This window comes from Protopterus annectens, chromosome 7.part0, assembly GCF_019279795.1.
Source record: "Protopterus annectens isolate FY-2018-M chromosome 7.part0, PAN1.0, whole genome shotgun sequence".
NCBI classification, from domain to species: Eukaryota; Metazoa; Chordata; order Ceratodontiformes; family Protopteridae; genus Protopterus; species Protopterus annectens.
Window position 1 is genome coordinate 287,312,347 of NC_056739.1, and position 18,721 is coordinate 287,331,067.

The 18,721-nt window shown below is 36.3% G+C and overlaps 1 protein-coding gene across 30 annotated transcripts in view; it reads left to right on the forward strand.

The window, feature by feature from the left end:
* NFASC (neurofascin) overlaps window positions 1–18,721 on the forward strand; it is a 2,999,343-nt gene that overhangs the window by 1,963,174 nt on the left and 1,017,448 nt on the right. The gene's annotated exons all lie outside the window — the stretch shown is intronic.

Here is an 18,721-nt window from a genome sequence, read left to right on the forward strand (position 1 = left end):
CGGGGGGGGGGGGGTAGAGGCCTGCAGGAAATCCTGAATGAGGAGTCTCAAAACTAGTGATGGGATAGAATGTGTATGATCAGGACCCAGGTCTATCAGATATGGAGTGGGTGGAGCAGAGAGAGAGGTAGAGATGCCTGCTCTCCACCATTTGACAGAGTTCTCACCACTGTCTTGAAGGCAGATGCCAAGGGAGAACCAAAGACCACAACCTTGGATCAAACATGGACAGTCTGGAAAAGTTTGGCTCCAATAATCCCAAACCTGGAGATCAGATTGGGGTAGGAGAGGCCATAGATAGGGAAAAGGGTCCAGCGTTTGCAGGTCCAATGGGAGGAGATGAATCCAGGATAACTCCCAACTGAATTTGGGTCCTGAGGAACTTCCTCATCATTCTATCAACATCAGCTTCAGTCAAGCTTCTGGCAGACCTGATGGACCTCAACAATGATGATGTGGAAGATGGTCTTGAGGATTTCTGTAAAGATCTATCCTGCAGCAAAGGCAAGCACAGCCTGGAAGAGATAGGATCTGGGGAAAACCTCTTCTCTAGAAGTGGGGGAGTCTTGGGATGAGCCAGAACTGGATCCGAAACAGCAGGAAGATCCAAGGGTTTGGAAGATTTTGCTGCCAGAGCTGAGGACAAAGTATATGATGGAGAATGATCAGGGGATTGCTTCCTTGTCTCTTTGTCCTTGTCTTTGGGCCTATCACTCTTGTCCCCCTTATGTTTGTCTGAGGACTTCTTACTCAAGAGGGAAGCTCCAGATGTAGATTATGAAGAATCAGAAGGAATAAGTCCCTTATGTATCAGTTAGTTTTGATGCTGAATCATGGGTTGATGACCAAAAACTTTACAAATCAAGAAATCTTCACACAAGTGAGTTGCTCCCTAACAGTACACACATTTAGAATGGGAGTCAGAGTTTGGCATCTTGTGGCTACAAGCCACATAGTTCTTGAATCCCTTAGGCCTTTCTAACATACTCCTATAAAAAAAAGCACAAAAAATCTAACAACAGTGAAAGACAAGTAATACACCTAGAAAAAAAAGGAAAAAATGTAAGCTAGGGAAAAAAATACCAACAATGGTACCAAGGGATACTAGATAAAACTAATAAAGCAGTAGATGGAAAAAGGTCTAGATAAGAGGGAAAGTTTTTTTTTTTTTTTTTTTTTTTAAACAGAAAATGAGGGAAAGGAAAGGTACTATAAAAGGAAGGATGAGACTACCATGAAGAAACAGTCTATGGATTAGAGGAATGTATTCAAAATCTAAGTATCAAAAATCACACTAGCCTGAACCATATCCAAACTCTAAGAGCAGCAAACAAGATCTGTGGTAATGTTGTGGACTGGAGGGGATTATGGGTAAGGGAGGAGCCTGAGCTACAGAAAATATTTTAGTCCCTTTGGTTCTATGGATGGGTCATCAACCACAGGAGAAAATGTGGAGAGTAATTCATAAAGTGTCTCTCCTAGTCTCTCTATCTAAACTATCTACATATATTACAATCTCTGCAGTTAGTAGCTATCCTATTAAATGCATCTTTGTTGTACTATGTCATGATGTTACTCTGATTTTTTTTATTTTTAGGCATTGCTACATTCCTTGTAAATAACTTAATGCTAACCAAATTTCTCAAACTTATTGCTACTGCATTCTCAAAATAGTGTATGTTTGCCTTGTATATATTCATATTGTGTATTTCTTTCAGTTTTTGTACTAAGTATCTTACAACTTGAATTGTTTGTTTTTTTTTTCTTATTTTTTAATTACTTACCTGGAGCTTTTCTCCTTGGATCTCTGCTGAAAAAGGGCTGTCTGGGCCCAGTCGGACTAACCCGGTTAACAAATGTAAAAATAAAAAATAAATAAAATAAATAAAGTGTTGAAGGAATTTATCTGGGAGGGGAAAAGGGCAAGAGTTAAGTCAGATAAGTAGATCCTTCCAATAAAACAAGGTGGTTTACAATTACCAGACTTGAAGGGATGTTTTAGAACTACACAGTTGCAGCTCATACACATAACACAAGCAGAAAGTTATAATTCAAATTGGCATGGAATGATAATGAAGCAAAAAAAGAAATTCAAGAAATAAAGAGAGAGTGGGATTTTGGATCCTGATCCTTAAGGAGAATTATAACTGTACAGAATATTATATTCATAAAGTAGAAGAAAGCATGCTAAGAAATACGCAAACATAAGAATGGAGAAAGGAGATTTTGCCAATGGGGAAGACAGCAAGTAGAGGTATAGAAAACAGGCCTGAGGGGGCCAGGAATTTACTGGAGAAAACTGGTAAAGGAACCAAGGTGTTGCAAGCAAATAACTAAAGAGGAAAAGATAATAGAGTGTGATGAGGCCAAGACGGTGTTTGGACTACAGCCTAGTGACTGCCTTCCCTAGCAGGCACTGATATCAGAGTATAGATAAAGAAAGGGATAGGGGAATCTTAAGTGAAATACCTGCACTGGTAGAATTTTAGTTGACTCTAGAACAAAATCTGCTGTTAAAAATGGATAATTATAGTAGGGTATGTAAAATACAGCATGATAACTATAAGCCTTAATCAGAGGAGATTAAAAAAGACTGGGAAGAGAGAATGGAAAATCAATGTAAAAAAGAACAATGGAGGCAACATGTGTGTGTGTGTGTGTGTGTGTGTGTGTGTGTGTGTGTGTGTGTGTGTGTGTATATATATATATATATATATATATATATATATATATATATATATATATAGATAAGGTTGCCAAGTAAACAAGGTTTAGTTAGGATCTTTGCTTTTAGGTGTTTGTTTAGGTATTTGTATACCCCAAGCAGACTTCGAATAATTTTTCCTCAGATAGAAAATACTGGAGATGTGATGAGGAAGAAAGAGTTAACTGGGAAGACAGATTATGGGAACTTAATAAATTGTCAGATTTGAAAAAATCCCTACAGATTAATGTGTCAGAAATATTGGGTAAGCAAATGGCTGTGTCTAAGGAATTTATTTTTTGAGCTGTGGTGGGACACAGGATCTGAATTACCTAGATATAGTAAGGCCTTATTAAGTTTAATTTTGTTGTCTGCCAAAAAGCAATGAGTAGAAAATGGAAATCAAATTCTAAACCAACTGTGTTTGAAGTACTGAATATTATAAAAGAGATAAAAGACTAGTAGAGGGATCATTAGAAAAGGGAATAAGCAAATTAAGCAGAAGTAAATGAAAATTGTGGGAACAATACAGTGGATATAACAAATTACACACCCCTGCTAAAATGCCAGGTTTTTGTGATATAAAAAAATGAGACCACAATAAATCATTTCAAAACATTTCCCACCTTTAATATGACCTCTAACATGTACAATTCAATTGAAAAACAAACAAATCTGTTAGGGAAAAAATATAAAAAAAAATGTACAGTAAGCTGGTTGCATAAGTGTGCACACCCATAAACTAATACTTTGTTGAAGCACCTTTGATTTAATTACAGCATTCAGTCTTCTTTGGTAGGGGTCTATCAGCATGGCACAGACAGCAAGTTATCTAAACAATAATCCAACCAGCAGACATAGCAAGAAAGCAGGAATACAGGCGGGAGCAAGTTTGAAATGCAGTGAAAAAAAATACTGCACACTCAAATGTTTTAGTGTGTAAAACTTAAATATTTATTTATTTATTTATTTATTTATGTATTGATATTTGTTAACTGGGTTTGTCCAGCTGGGCCACAGACCCATTTTCAGTGGAAACCTGTAGAGAAAAGCTCCAGTTACACACAGTTTACAATACATAAAAGTTCAGTTTATAATACATATAATTTCAGTTTACAGTACATAGAAATTCACATGTAAGATACAAACATAAGTAAGGTACTTCAGATCAGGAGATATATAAGCAACAGTAGTAAAAATTTTTGAGGTACATGTTCAGCAGTACAGCTGTCAGAGCAACCCATAAGAGTTTTGATTTGGTGGAGTAGTGTGTGTGTGTGTTAAGGAAGTAGTATTTTAGGAACAGTACAAGTGTGAGAGCTGAGAATGCATATATAAGGTGGAAAGGGTAGTAGGAGGTAGATTAAGATGCTAAGACAACATGACGGAAAAATTGGAAAAGATTAGGATAAAGGATTGTAGTGGTGTTAGGTATGGTCATGACAGGTACAAGTTTTGGTGTTATGTAAGTGAAGTCTGAGTTCTTTTTTAAGTGTATAGGGTGGATAATGGAGCATATGTGTGTTGGAAGTTTATTCCAAGCTCGGCATACAGAGGCTTTGTATAGTAGTTTACCAACAGTTGGGTAGTGGACTGAATGTTAGTTAGGACTGGGGCAGCATAGAGAGGGGATGGGAGGAGAAGACCCTGTGCCACGGAGAGTCTAGCATTAGAAGTTAAGAATTTTCTGTTGTAATAAAGCAAACCCAGTTTGTGGCGAGTTTTTTAATACTTTGGAGGATAAGTAAGTTAAATTTAAGCTCGTCGTTAATGATAGCACCTAGAAGCTGTGTGTGGGAGTCAGGTTGTATGATGGTATTATTGGAGGATGTGATGACAGAGGTAGTTTTAAGGTGAGAGAGAAAGAACGGGGAAGGAATAACAGGAGTTAGTTTTTTGGGGATTTAGAATGAGTAAATGATCACTCAGCTACTTTCAATGGATAGAAAGGTGTCTTGGGTAAGAGTGTGAAGGTCAGAGATATTGCTGGAAGTGCAGATAAGAGCTGAGTCATCAGCATATTGAATTAGGGCAGATTATTTGCAGCAAGTATGAAGTTCATTAGTAAAGATGATGAACAAGAGGGGACCCACGATGGAACCTTGGGGTACACAGGATGTCACTGCAAGGTAGGGTGAGCAGGAGGAAAGCCATCGAACAGATTGTTGTCTATGAGATAAGAAGCTAGAGAAAAAGGCTAGAGCAGAAGCAGATTTTTTGAGGTTAGCGAGTTTGGATAGAAGTAAAGGATGAGAAACATTGTCAAAGGCTTTGTAATGGTCGAAGAAAAGACAGGATATGAGTTGGGTGGTATCACGGGCCTCGGCTACAGTTTGTGTAAATGATAGGAGGGCTGTAGCAGTGCTGTGGTTAGGCCAGAAACCATGTTCAGTGGGTGTGAGAAGATTTTGCTGGAGGAGATAGTTTAGCAGCTGTGTATGTATGTATACATTTTTCAAGTATTTTGGAGAGAGGGGAGAGGATGGCAATTGGTCTAAATTTATGTGCAGAAATAATAAACAATGCACAGAAATAACTCTGGCAATTAAAAACAGCTTGAAAAAAGTGCAATTTAATAATGCAATGTCCTCCCTGCGGGTCGAGTGGCATTCCGAAAGACATGCGTGAATGGGCTTGCCTTCATTGAAGGTTGGGCGTCGAGCTGACAACTCGGCACTGTAAAAATCTGCTGCCAATCATTAGTGGACTGGAGTTCTGCTGTGGCGACCCCTAACTGGAAAAAGCCGAAAGACAACAACAACTTATCCATTGAAGGATGGCACTTGATTCATTCAGGATTGTCTGTACTTAATGACATGGACGCCAAGCATGTTTTAGCCCTGCAGAAATTATTAATACTCTGAAATTTGTACTGTGTACTAACAGAAACAAACTACAGGTGAGCTTAGTGCATTAAAGTATATATTTTGTGACCAAGAATACCCGATGCTATATCATACAATAGTCCATGACACAACAGTCAAGATTTCAGATGAAGTGTGAGAGTGGGTGTCTGTGCACATTATGACAAAACAATTTAACTATGGTGAACAAGAGTAGGTACTGACAGCTATCCAGACATTTAAGAATTTCATAAGAAGGAACAGCAGCAAAACCTTTGAAGATTGTCAACTTGCAAACTTGGAATATGGGAATACTTCACTGCAGGTACTTAATCTGTCATCAGCTGCTAATGTGTTGGAATCTGAATAGAAAAGTATCTACTTCATTTATGCTTATGAAGTGTTAAAACCAAAACAAAGTAAAGGAAATGCTGGAAAGAAATCATCACGGACAGAAATACCATTGTAAAAGAAATTAGACAAGACTACTATATTTACAAGTCAGAAACAGAGTAGACATGCAGAAGCTATCTGAAAGTTTGAACCTGCAGCTCAAGTTGCTGGTTAGATAGCAGAACCAAAATTCTGTGCTGTTCAGGGAGAAGATGGAAAGCTGTATGTCAGGAATCAGACAAATATGTAAGACAGATACTTCTGAATTTAAGTAAAAAAAGAAACCTATGGCTGTGAAATGTAGTTTCTGTGGTACAGGGCTTGATCCCCTCCACCCTTATTTTACTAGTGTGTGACCTTGAGCACGCCACCTAACCAGTGCTTTGAAGCAACTTGGAATTTGGGATAGCCTCCTCAATGGTCCACTGGACTGCAAGCCTAGTAATTGCCTATGAACCTATGACAAGCAGCCGTAGTTTCATACATTAGAGACTGTAAGAACTGTGATTTTCAGAAGGTGCAGAGAGAGAAACTCAAGTCTTGTGTCCATGAAAAATTTAAATGTAGGTAGAACTATCAATATTGAGAGAAAGAGAGATAGTCCTGTGAATGTTCCAAATATGTAAGACTGGTGAACAGTTGTGGATAATAGGGGTGAGATGGGTGACCATAGCTTCAGGAGAGCCCATGGCCAGCCAGTAAAGCAAATTAATTTTCACTTATTCCATTTGCAGTAGGTGCCACCTGCAGAATAACATATCTTTACCAGGGACAGATTCACAGTACAGGCAGTAGGACAGAATGAAACAAGAAGTAATAAAACCAATGTGAGCGTGGGCTGCTTTGTATTATTAATTGAAGCTGCTCTGAAGGTGTACACAGACCTTCAGCATGCTTTGTAATATTAGTTGCTGCATTCCCTGCATCAGTTTAATTGGAGCTGCTTAGAATCAGTAGACTCAGGGCTTAAGTAAGTGTATGCATTCCCTGCATAAATTTGAATACTACTTGTACTCCCTCACCTAATATTTCCTGTTGGATTTTTAGGTGTGTGTCTGAGCAACATACCCTCATGGCCTGGTAAAGTGACTTGCTCAGAGTCGCACACTGGCATGGAGGTAGAAAGAATCAAACCCCGAATCCTTAATTACAGATTTGGTGCCTTAATCCCAAAAAACAGTTCTCAGACTTTCATTTTATTTTTGATAAATGTCAGTCATTACAGTTTCATAATTTTATAGTTCATAAAATGCATGGTGATGTAAAACTTATTCTGTTAACTTTTTAAGGGATCTAGAATAATGTGCTCTTATCTTTCTCAAATTTTGCAGAGCATCTCTGATTTTGCCGCATTATTTATGCCATGTCCTTTAGCAAGTCACTTAAAAAGACAATGCTTTTGGGGCAACTGGAAATTTGGGCTACCTTCTCAGTGCCTACCTGGACTGTAAGCTTATTAATTACCTATGAACCAGAGTCATTACGATGTAAAGAAAGGGACTGATTCTAGTAAATAGGAGAATCACTACATGAGCCATGTTCTTTGGGTGTGATCCTTAGTTACTTTGTGTTGCTAAATGTTGACAGCGTGTTTAATATTTAGCTGTGAGTAAACTGGTCAACACGAAGTTTATGAGTTCAATATTAAGGTTTTAACTGTGAATACTTTTTTTTTGCAAGCAAACAGGTGCAAAATGGACTAGTATAGAATTTGGTCCCCTCACCCTTTGTTTGTCTTCTGTGTGATTCTAACCAAGTTACCTCACCAGACAGCATCCCTGGGTTGCTCCTGAAAAGGGACATGTGTCCAGTTGCTGTTAGAAAAACGTGTTATACAGTTGTCTTTTGAATTGCTACACCCTTCACATAGCTACTAATTAGAACTTCACTGTATTATATTTGAGTGTGAATCCCATTCTAGTTTAATGGTTTGCCAGATACAGTTTCACTAAATGTGATTTCCAGGGTAAGAGATGTTTACTGTTTTTCATGTCAAGTCTGTTATCTATGTCACAATGTTTTGTTTTATTTAAAAAATGTCAGTGTTTTTTCTGTAAAATGTGAAATAAAAGTTTCACATGAAATTGAAATTGATGTGGTAACTGTAAAAGTAAAGAAAATAGTATGCACACTGAAAGGTTTGAACAGTGTTTATGGCAATTTGGGACAGACAGCTAAAGTAATGGGATATTGGTGTAGCTGGTTCGGGCCTGGTTCATTACCATGCATAGGGCTCATTTGTCCAAGATACATCTTTGTTGACTCAGAGTGCATACTGCAACAAAATTATCAGCCATCCAGGAATGTCAGTCCTATACTGAGTGAGTGATGTCAGAGAGAATAGTTATTATTGCTGACAGAGAAGACATAAGGAGGTCAAAACTAAAATACAGGTCTCCTCAACCATGTAAGCCCCCACCCACCAAAAAAATGTTATATGCAGTAATAACTGTGTTTTTTGTATGACTTGTGAGTTGCTAAACAAAAGCTGTTGCAGCATTTATACTGACTTTAATTGTTTTGCCTTATTCATTACATTAATGAGTGAATAAATTCCTGGGCCTGGATTGTGTAACGGATTAATGTTGAGTCACTGAAGATAATTTCAAAGAATGGAAAAAAAATGAAAACCATTCATCAAAACCACCTTCGATGAACAACTCAATTTTTTTTTCAGTGAGGCAAGCCCCCCTGCACACCCCATGTGTGGTGATACCCCCATACCTCTAGACTTAAATAAATAAATAAATATGTATATATATATATATATATATATATATTTTTTTTTTTTTTTTTAATTATATGTAGTTTAAATGTTATGACTGAGGTGCAAGAAGTTGCTTGTCACTTTATAATTAAGTACTTTACTTTGATTAATGGGATTAGAGAGGCTAGATGACATCCTTGATGTCCATGTGATTCTGTCTGTTAACATCCTGACAGAAGATCAAAGCTGAACAAACTAAACTGAAAAAAAACTGTAGAAAAAACGAAAAGGTGGATACGCTCCAAAACCCAATGGACCACTCTGTAGATGAAAAATAAAACACTCGAATCGATAAAAATCCAATTTCGTATATTTAATTTAAGCAGAACACACAGGCTTTTCATCAGTAACACTACCAACTTCTTCAGAAATGGAAACAGCATCAGACAGTCAGAACTTATATATATATATATATATATATATATATATAGACAAACACAAAGCTTTCAGGTACAAGACCCTTTCTCAATGATAGACAGACGTTACGTCTGATGAAGCGGTTGAATCCATGAAAGCGCTTACGTTTTGTCTTTGTGTTCGGAATAAAAGTTTTTTAGTAAATGCTTTTCTATCTGTGGATTTGTTGAAACAGAAGAACTTGAATTGGATGAATTGCTGTCTATGCTTGCTGCAACTGAGGGGTATTGTTGATATATATATATATATATATATATATATATATATATATACTAAAAACAAAGTTGTCACATGTTCTTTAAAGTCTACGAGACCGCATTGAAACCCTCATGAAACACACTGAGTAAATAAAAACTATTGCACTCCTCAAAAATAGAGGGCTAACAACTTGAATCGACATTAAATTCTCCAATCTTGATCCTGTGAAACTGTAAATCCCCCAATAATTCAAAATAGAAACTTATAATAAACAGGCTTGCAATAAATAACCATAGTGGTCATATGAACACATGCTCATGAAATAAAAACATAAGCCGCTATCGGCTTAAAAAACATGCAGTCTAAATAATAAAATATAAAATCAAACGCGGAACATATACCTACTTCTGCCCTATATAACTCCTGGATAAACTACTAAATCTATGCTGAACATACTGAAAACATAAACAAATAAGACAGTAAAAAATATATAAAAATGTATAATAAGCTGTAATCGGCTATAAAAATACAAACAGCCTTTGCATGATAGTTAAAATAGGGTCAGTGTACTGTAAATTACTGACCGAACACAGAACGAGAGGAGAAACCTACTCATTCAACAGGAAAATACGAAGTAAAAACCACTATTGGCTGCTCCAAGAAAATATGTCAGAAATTTATTTGATGTAATACTATAAACAAGTACCATAGAAAATACAAAATAAAATAAAATTAATTAAAGTAAAATTAAAACTACGTGCAACCAAGACTAGAGATACTCTCTCTCAGTCACTATCGCACTGAAGATGCATAAATCTAAAAACTCCAATCCTACACCCCTCGACCCCCTTACATCTCTCTATGCCAAAAATAAGGGGGCTACCAGGGAAAAATTGATATTGTACACTCTACAAGAAGAGTAACAGTCATGTGCAAACACATGACTAACCAACATATACAAGATATGTATGTATAGACCCTGATAATAATACAGAGTATCGTCATCTATTCAACCTCTTGAGCTTTAATAGGCATGTTATGGATGACATGCCATTAATGCCAGGAGAATGACGGGCATCTCACCTAAGTTGCCATGACAATTCTCTACTCTCCAGGATGAGAGACAATGGACCTTCCCTACCATCTGACTGCACTTGGTCTATAACTAAAAACAGAAATTCATGTTTGGGATTCTCCACTATATGTTTTGCCAAAGCGCTCTCCAAGTTGCCCTTTCTTATAGCATACAGATGTTCGTAAATGCGCTCTTGTAATTTTCTGTCTGTTTTACTGACATAAAAAGCCGGGCAGAAGGAACACTTGGCTAAATACACAACTTGGGTACTGGTACAATTGTACCTACCTAATATGTTATATTTAGTGCCTCTTATTTCAAATTTAGAACCCGTCTTTATTGTACTACAATAACGGCACATACTACACTTGTGCATGCCATCCCTGCTATTGGGAACCCTGAATTTCTTCTCTAATATACTTTTGAGATTGTGGCCCCTTTTAAACACAATTCTTGGAAATTCTGTAAATTTCTTTTGGATAAAATCATCCTGTATGACCAAGTTCCAGTTTTTCAAAATAATGGAAATTATCTCCTTTGCATCCATACTATATGTTAATATAAAACTATTAGACATTGAAGTTCCTACATCTAATTTCACATCATAATCACCCTGAGGTGTGCTGGACTGGGTAAGTATGGGTGAATAAAAACCCTTTGCCCTCTTCCTCTGTACCTCTCTCAAGAGATCATTGATAAGATCCTCAGGATAACCTCTATTGAGAAAAAGACTCCCCATGAAGATGCATTCTTCCAAGAAATCACAGTCTCTAGACACCATTCTAGCTGCTCTAACTAGTTGATCTTTGATTATAGATCTCTTCTGTGAGAAGGGATGACAACTGTTGAACTGTACATAGCTGTTAGAAAAAGATTCCTTCTGATAAATCTTAGCTATATAGCAACCATTTTACTTATCCTTCATGAGGTCTACATCTAGATATGCTACCCTATCCAGGGCAAAACTGTTGGTAAACTGGAGAAATTCCATAGAAGAATTAAACAATTCTAATAAAGAATTTGCTACCTCCTCATCTCCTTTCAGGATGATAAATATATCATCCAGGAAACGACATACTTTCTCTCCTAATAGGCCATGACCAAATTGGCCATGCTAGCTCCACATGGTGACCCCATGGGAACTCCTATCAACTGGAGAAAATATCTGTTATTAAATGTCACAAAATTATTAGTCAAAATTATGTCTAGCAATTCACTGACCAGTTGTATTTCTTTGGCTGGAGCCTTTTTTATGATCATCATGGCTGGGATCCAGTCCAAAGCTACTGCATGTGAGATGGAGGAATACAAATCCTTCACATCTATGGTTAAAAAATGGCTATCCACACTATAAGGTATTTGATTTACCCTGGATAGGAAAGACCAAGAATCCTTAGAAATCTGTGGCTCACTTACCACATATTTCTTCAGTATGGTATCTACCACTTTGGCACTAGCATAGGTGATGCTACCCCTAGCACTTACCAACGGACGCATAGCTGGAGCTAAAGGATTCTTATGAATCTTGGGGGAACCAAATATGATGGGAATTGGGGGGCTGGTAGAGATATAAAGTTTAATAAATCCAAATCAATAGTCCCATTGATAAACATGTCATTGAAGTAGGAAGACACCTTAGACGTACCTATATTTAATTAATTCCTAGACACCTCCCTGTATGCCTCGGAAGTTAGAATGTCTTCCATTCTCCTGATGTAATCTAACTTGTTCATCACTACCAGTCCTCCACCCTTATCTGGTTGCATGAACCTAACTGAGGAGCTATTTAAAGAATCCAATAATGACCTCTCCTCTTGATTGCTTCGAAAGAGGTTGACTAAGAACATAACGTATGTCTAATTCACTTATTTGTTCAAACAGGTTTAAGGAAGGATGTAATGGTGGGTTATACGTACTAGACACAAAAAAAATCGCCTTTGTCTCTAGTTAGATTACCCAACAATAATTGAAGATTCTGTTTCCTGACAAACAATTTCAGATCAATTATAGATGAAGCCAAATCCGCTCTCTTAGAAGGCACAAAGGAAAATCCCCTGGCCAAAAGGTCCACTAAATCCTTAGCAAAAATAAAATCAGAAAAATTATATATTCTGAAGTCCATTCCAGTGTTGGAAATTATGTTACATGCACTTGCATCTATTTGACCAATGTTTGAATAGGACTGGACTAATTTCTCCTGTTCTTGGACCGGTTGCTGGGTCTCCAGCTCTGATTCGAAGGTGAGGACGAGGCTGGATCCCGAAAATTTGGACCCTCACCCTCTTCATTGGGATTGTTTGACTTGTGGTGGGCAGCCAACCGTTCACTCTGTCTGACTTGTTCGATTGCATCAATAGAATCTACCAGGAGATTCTCCAACCTGCTGGACCTCGTTCCCCTTACCGAGCCAGCAGTATTAGGGCCATCTGTCTGCTGTGTTCTGGTAGACAAAAAATGACCTTGGGACAAAGGGGGTTTCGGATAAGCCGGACCCTCTTTCTACACTCTAACATCCCTTTGTAACTTTTTAATTTTTGTTGATGTAAATTTAGAAATGTGTTGATCTATACTGTTGAAAGAACGGTCATAATCGAACCTGTACCTGTGAAAGTTTAAATAATTTTTTATTTCCCCATCCAATTTGTTGATATCTATGATCAAACTGTCTGCTGCCAGCTGATAATGTTTACATATTAAATCCAAAAGTTCGAAACCATGCTTGTCGAATAATTGGATTAACTCAAGGTGGAAGATGGACCCCTCCTCCAATCCCACGAGGTATTGCCAGGACCTGAGGGCTTTAGGCACAACTCCAGACCGTTTGCATTCACTGAAATAGGCCACTTCCAGTTGGATTTTCCTAAGCTTCATAAGATTCTGGTCAAACACATTCAATTTAGAAGGTAAATCAGGCACACCAATCATACCTTGATATGTAGCATTAGATCTCTCATTATCATAAAAGGAAAAAGAGAGGTTAAGCCATTGATTTAAATTAGGAATATCTTGGGAGTTATTCGCAGGTATATTGTTCCTCTCAGACTGGAAAGGAATGATCCCCTGCCTCTGTGGCAAAGATCAAAGCTTTCAACCATGAGCAGCAAGTCTCATGTAACTGCAATGGAAGCACTCTTGAAATACAAACATCAAGCATGCCTAGAATCACCATGTCTAACTTTTACAGATGTGATAAAGGAGAACATTGTAGTCAAAATCTTGAATTTATTGTTTTAAGATATTTTTTAATAAAATTGTTCATATTTTAACAAATCATAATATAATCATCTCAGGTAAAATGATAACAGATAATAACTATCATGCCTGAGAGAAATATGCAGTTGCATATAGACTAAAACAGATAAATAATAAACTCAAATAAACCTTAATTTTTAGCTTGGAATTAGGACTGCTAATCGATCCTAAGGGCATACCTATATACAAACAATATATGAAGGTTAGTACATGCAAACCTAAGGATAAATCAAGGCAAAATAAAAGTTAATTTCAGCTTAAAAAGTACATGTTTTATGATTACAAATCTTAGTGATGACTTAATTATATTTCTCCAAAGACTTATACAGTAATAACATTCATTTAGAGCAAGATAATCATGAAATGCATTTTATGTTCTGTTAAATCTTTGAAGTTAGACACAAAGTTTTTTTTTTTTTACATGAAAAAGAAACAAACATGTTTTTGCACTAAATATCTAACTTTATTATTGAGGATGGCTGTTTTACCTGTCATTCAAAATTCTGGCGGATCTGTAGATAGTGAGGTAAAAATATAATATTGATCCACTAATTCATTGCAAATATATTTTTTTAACTTTTCACATTCCCATATTTTGTGCAATAAATTGCATTCTGTTTCAGATGAAGCAGCAGTGGAAGTATCTTATAACAAGATCCCTATTACATAACCTTTTTGGAGTACCAGTATACTTTATGCAGTAATTTTAAGTATATACTCCATGACAAGCAAGGACATTAATAAGATAATGTATCAATTTATGGTTTTAGTTCAATTATGTATGATACATGATTTATTCGTATATAGGTTTAGCTTGTTCCAGCTTTCTTCATAACCTGCAAAATATTTGATCAGTGTTTGTAATTTCATCTGAGAAATATAAACTGAAGGATGTTTTATTATGAATTAGCTCATTTAATAATTTAGTAGTAATGACCGATATTTTCGTAAATAAAAACGAACTTAAATAAAAGCCTGAAGCCTGTTTCTGATTCTAGAATTGGCTATACTTATTCAGCAGATTTTGAGCTGTTGGAACAGTACAGGCCAGCTCTTCTTGGAGTATGCTAATTTGACACTATCATCATAGTTACCAATCATTGGTTATAAAAGAGTAGTCAATTTTGAAAAAAAAGGAATGATCTCCAATTAATTGCACTGCATTGTGTGGTAGGGATAAATTATGACAAAAATGTTCACTGTGGAGTTATAAAAGCATCATTCTTAACGCAAGGACCCCTAGTAGTTGCCATCATTGTTTTCTTTGCTTTTCCATGCTCTCTATTTTTGCAGCTGCCTTTTACTGTGCAACTGTTATGATTTTTACAGCACAAAAGCCATTTCCTGAACAGAAGGTTACTAATACATCCCTGTGCAAAAGCATGACACCTCTCTCTCTCTCTCTCTCTCTCTCTCTCTCATTTTTTGTAACTTATGATCGTCATAGTTTTGCCTTTTTCTTTAAGTTGTTGTAATACTTTCTGAGTTGAACATCCAAAAAAAGGAAACATTTATCCATCAGAGCTTTACTTTTACACTCTGTGGAAAAAACTTGTATTCTTAACAATACAAAATGTCTGATGACTGACCTGGTGGCAGCCTACTTTAATTTGCTATTTGTGTAAGTTTTGATACTTTTTCTTTCTATACCTGAATGGCACATCAGTGGTTTCTTTAGTAAAGTCCCCTTATTTCCTCTTGTTAGATATATACATTTAAACACAATAGTGCATGTACACTTCTGTTTGTTAGAATATATATAGTACAATATATATGCTTAGATGCATGTACATTTCTGTTTGTTAGTATATATAGATGAAAGGGTTAAACTTCTTAGCTGAAAAATAAAAGATACAGTATGCATGGTTTGGCATCCTACTGTGTGTAATACAAGATGTTCCATGCTTGGTACAAACTTCAAGGAGAAGTACAGTTAAGAATGTCTTCTTACTTCCTGAGAAACCTAGGTTCAGAGACAACTGGAGACAGGAACAACTCCCTAAGTTTAAGATTGTCACATAATTCCCCTTGAAACAGAATACAAATTAGTTTATCAACAGACTGCATGACATCAAGCAAATTCCAATAGTATTAACATCAAAAGACTGCTTTCATGAACAGGATCCAAATGGCACAGAAAGTATATAAAAGGACAATGAAATTGAATGATGTTAGATCTGATTTTTGTTAGATCTGGTATTTGTAGGAACACATTTGTTCTGAGGTAAATGGAGAATGGAAAGTTATCATCTATAATGGTTGTGAAGTAAAATCTTGCACATTAAAGCTGTAAACTGTAACCATATAGTGTGTCATCTGTTACATAGATAAGTTATTTTATAATAACTGCACATAAGTTAATAAAGTACAGCACTGTGAAGTATAACAGCTTGCAAGGCTCAGTGTCAGTAAAAGATATTTGCACCAGCATTTTTAAAATGTATTACCTCTTATAAGTTATTCTGTGCCACATGCAGCTGGCAATTATTGGCTTACAGCCCAGTTATAATGAATGTGTGAACTTTTTTTCTTGAATCTTAATATCCCTGCTGTCCTTGTCTGATGATAATAATTTAAGAGCTAGGGTAATAAATGACCTTGCTGAGATTCTCCATCTGTTGAAGACGGGTCTGCCACTGTATTTTCAAACAATTAACCATGGTCTTTGCAGAGTCATTCTTTAGGAACTAGTGGCCATCAGAAAATATCCAAAAGAGACTCAGAAAGTGGTAGAAATTGCTATAGGCTTGGGCATGGTTATTTTTAGAAGTTGAATAAATATCCTCACAGTTGATAAAAGCTTTTAGGGGACCAAATAAATGGCCTTTCTTGAGGTAACTGTTTATATAAAAAAAGAGACAACTGGGGAAAAAATATAAGGAGAGAGTGAAGAAATTTTGTTTAAGAGATTTTGCTGTAGCTTCATCCCATCATGATTTAGAGGAAGAAAATTGAGTGGGTTGTTTTTATCTTTCTGGCAATCATTTGTCCTGAAGTTGAGGGTTAGGCTCAGTCTAAAATGATGTAGCAGCCTTTGGTATAGCATCAGAATATGCCTGCACTATTCTTTTGGTCAGAGTACAGCACCTTTGTCTGCTAAGGACTATCTCATCACCTTGTACAGCATTGTTTTCCTGTGTTATTGCTAAAATACCTAACTTTAGGAAATATTATGTAGACCAACACAACCTTAACAAACTAAAAATGACCAGAATAACCAATATTGTCTTTGTGACCTTTAGGCATACAGCTAACACACTTGTAATCATAACACTTGCATACTGCCTCAAAATGCAAAATGAATCAAATTTTAAGTACAATACTAATGTGAACTCTGATGTATGTGTGATAAAAGTGTAGAATTTACATTATGTACCAAGATACCCAAAGGGATATCACTGGCAAAATTATGATCTGGGAAGTGCAATTTAAAAGGTTACATAGCGCATATAGTATTTCCCAGTAACAACGACATGCCAAAGGTATATCAAATATAGTTGTAAACTGTAACGTGATCTAAAAGGCTAAATAGGGCAATGATGTTTTTAGATAATTAAAATGCATTTCTGAAGCAGTTGCACTTACTGCTTGTCTGATTTCTTCTATAAAGTTATGCTATCATGCTGAAACTAACTTTGTTAAAGGTATTTCAGTGGTCGAAAACTTAAATGGACACCTAGATAGAAACAATCCCTCTGACCCAAAAAGACAATATTTGGTTTGTTTTATAAAGTATTCTTTTCAGAGGAGGGCTTTGACTTTCATGCAACAATTTTAAGGTAAGAGTATTTAGAAGATGTGAGGCAGAAGGGAAAAATATAGTAGATAATTTCCTGTGCTATATAAACACTAGTCATTTATTTACTCTTTTTACTAAGAGTTTCATTGAAAAGGATCAATGGACAATATTATGAGTCAGGATTTTCCCCAGACAAAAATGACACTGTATGTGGATACATTTGAGCAAAATTTAACAGCCACAAGAAACCTTATTGGTGAAATTCTAGAGGGTCATCCTTTATCAATTTAAAATTTTTAAAAACTACATGTTTAGATTTTTTGTTACACTGATAAAGTAGGCAAAAGTGAGTGAAGTCCAAAAAAAAAGGAACTAAGTAGGGTTCTTGCTATGCTATCTTTTAAAGCTAACCTTTCCTGTTCTTACCACAGCATATTTCAACCATGCAGCTTAAAGAAGTCCGATTGTCAAAAATATCTGACCCTCGACTGATACCTATTTTTGGCTTAAAATCTATATCATAGATACGATTTTCTAATGCAGAGATTTGTATTGGGTAGACCTACTTCTATAACATTTCTGAAGTACAAGGTATAAACCAATGACATTAGGACATTATTCTCTGTATTGCAAAAGCTTCATAGATGCTGCAGTGGTGGTGCTGCGGTAGCGTTGTTGCCTCACAGTAAGACGTTGTCCCGTTCGATTCTCAGCTAGAGTGTCTTCTGTGTGGAGACATGCGTGAATAGGCGTACCTTCATTGAAGGTTGTGCGTCAGGGCCGGCAACTTGGTACGTAAAAATCTACTGCCAATCATTAGCGGACCGGAGTTCTGCTGTGGCGACCCCTAACTGGGAAAAGCCGAAAGACACAACATTGCAAAAGCTTCATAGAAAAAGCAATATTGCATAAATGTTTTTGCAATACAAACGTTTATGCAATATTGCTTTTTCTATGAAGCTTTTCAGCAATATAGATAGATTTTTTCAAATCTGGGTGCCAATTTATTTTCTACCCCACAAGGGGATTTCAGTCTTGATTTGTAGAATAATTTTTAGTACCAGATGTGATTTTTTTCTGCCTCTATTGTTGAACTAACTTCATAGAAATACAACATTTAAATTAGAGGGTTAAACTACTGAAAACCCATACCAATATGACTGTATAATTCAATGTAACTTTAGCAATTTGTGATGCTTTTTCCTTGTAATGTGTATTGCAATGTTTTTTGAGTTTTTCATGATTGGGATACCTTCCATGATACCTTTCATTTCTCAGATCTACAGTAAAAGCATTGTCTGTATGTCCAAAGGTGATTTGATGTTGCTTAAAA